The following is a 2,229-nucleotide window of genomic DNA, read 5'->3' as shown; positions in this document are numbered from 1 at the left end:
ATTTAAATAGCCTTGTGCAGCTCGTGGCTACCACATTGGCCAACGCCGCTCATAGCAACGTGAAGAGGCTCATTGAACAGCCGTAGGAGCGCGGAAGGCTTCCGGGGAGGAGGCTGACACGACGAGTTTGCATTTTGAAAAACAATCATTCTGATTTCAAGAGCTGTTGACTTTTTTTCTTTTTAATTATAAAGAATTCAGGATTCTTTATTAACTATAACAATGAAGAAGTAAGTCATGGGGCGCCTGGGTAGCTCAGTCAGTTAAGTGTCTGTCTTTTGATTTCAGCTCAGGTCATGATACCAGGGTGGGGAGATCAAGCCCCACATCAGGCTCCACGCTCTGTGCAGAGTCTGCTTGGGATTCTCTCTCTCCTTCTCCCTCTGCCCCAACCCGCTTGTGCGCTCTCTCTCTCTCTCTCAGAAGAAGAAGAAGGAAGGAGGAAAGAAAGGAAGGAAGGAGGGAGGGAGGGAGGAACGAAGGAAGGAAAGAAAGACAAGGGGTGCCTGGGTGGCTCAGTCAGTTTAGTGTCCAACTCTTGATTTTGGGTCAGGTCATGATCTCAGGATCATGAGATCAAGCCCCGCATCAGGCTCTGTGCTAGGCATGGAGTCTGCTTGGGATTCTCTCTTTCTCCCTGTCCCTCTGCTCCTCCCCTGCTCTCTTGTTTTCTCTCAATAAATAAATAAAATCTTAAAAAAAAAAAAAAGAAAGAAAAAGTAAGCCATGATGCTCATGAACGACAGAAGTTCCCCGTTCTAGGTAGTGGGTTTTATGAGCAGATTTATTACAGTGAGACCATAGGAAATGCCTACCTTCCACATCTAGAAAACACATGTCAGCGTTTTGCCCTAAATCTACATGACTTAGGGATGGAGTGGACATTGTGGAGAGGGAGAGGGAAATTTCTAGAATGACTGGTAGGATTCTGGCTCATCCACATGGACAGCGCTGTAATCCACAGGGCTGGTTCCCTTCCAGCTCTGCACCTGTCCTCCAGCTTCTGCCGGCTTTGCTAGCAGCCTCACCCTTAGGAGGGGCCAGAAGTCCCTGGGAGATTCCCCTCTTTGCATTAGGTAGAAAAATAGCTCCCAAAAGATATCCGCACCAAATCCCTGGAATCTTTGAATGCTACCTTATTTGGAAAAAAGGTGTTTGCAGAGATGTGATTAAGTTAAGGATCCTGTGATGAGGAGATAATCCTGGATTATCTGACGGAGCCCGACACGCTGTCACAAGTGTCCTTAGAAGAGAGAAGAGGCCACGTGACCACAGAGCTTGGAGCGAGGCACCCGCAGGCCAAGGAACGCCTGGAGCTGCCAACAGCTGGAAGAAACAGGAAGCCTTCATCCCTGGAGCTTTCAGAGGGAATGTAATCCTGCCAATATTTTTTTTTACGATTTACTTTAGAAAGAAAGAGAGAGAGAGTGGGGCGGGGGGCAGAGGGAGGGAGAGAACCTCAAGCAAACTCCCCATTGAGCATGGAGCCCAATGTCGGGCTCGATCTCAGGACCCTGAGATCATGACCTGAGCCGAAAATCAAGAGTTGGATGCTCAACCAACTGAGCCCCCCAGGTGCCCCCCCTTCCAATATTTTGACTTTGGACTTCTGACCTCCAGAATATGTAAGCCTCCATGTCTGCTTGTTTCAACTACCAATTTTGTGGTGCGTCGTTCTGGCTGCCTCGGGGAACTGACATACTTCCCACAGTCTCTTTCCCGGGAGTAGCAGAGCCATCGACTGACCCGGGTAAGAGCGTAAAAGCCTGGCTCCTTCGCCTGAGTATAGACAAATTTCTAGACGTAACAAGCTGCAAAGCCCACCTCCTCCCCCACCCCACAAAGGATCGGACTGATTGAGGGGACATCACCTAAAATCGCACCTTTGTACGGCTTCTCCCTCCCCTGTCCTTCTCCCCACATGCCTTCTCCAGCTTCTCCAGGGAGCACCTTCTCAGCACATTGTCTGCTCCTCGGCCCAAAGCCCAGGGTCAGCTTCCCCCCGACAGGCAGCCTTCAGTGGGCGGAGACCACAGCGGAGGCCCCGGGTTGGAAGGAAGAGCACGCGTTGGGTTTGAGCTTGTTGACTGCAGATGCTTTTAAAACAACGCTTGGCAGACGACACCCTGTGGACCCGATCTGGCCCGTGGCCACCTGTTCTTGTCCATAGAGTAAGTACCGGAATGCAGTTTCTCCGTTCGTCTCTGTTTTGTCCGAGGCTCCTTTCAC

The 2,229-nt window shown here is 50.4% G+C and overlaps 1 protein-coding gene across 1 annotated transcript in view; it reads left to right on the top strand.

Moving 5' to 3' along the window:
- Positions 1–1,562: 1,562 nt before the first annotated feature.
- Positions 1,563–2,229, top strand: part of FAM20A (FAM20A golgi associated secretory pathway pseudokinase) — an 18,972-nt gene continuing 18,305 nt past the window's right edge. Inside the window, exon 1 of the mRNA XM_034641905.1 lies at positions 1,563–2,171. The gene's annotated coding sequence lies outside the window, so the exon portion shown is untranslated. The remainder of the gene's footprint in view (positions 2,172–2,229) is intronic.

This window comes from Ailuropoda melanoleuca, chromosome 13, assembly GCF_002007445.2.
Source record: "Ailuropoda melanoleuca isolate Jingjing chromosome 13, ASM200744v2, whole genome shotgun sequence".
In the NCBI taxonomy this organism is placed as follows: domain Eukaryota; kingdom Metazoa; phylum Chordata; class Mammalia; order Carnivora; family Ursidae; genus Ailuropoda; species Ailuropoda melanoleuca.
Note: the sequence above shows the minus strand (reverse complement) of the source record. Positions and strands in the feature narration are given on the sequence as shown.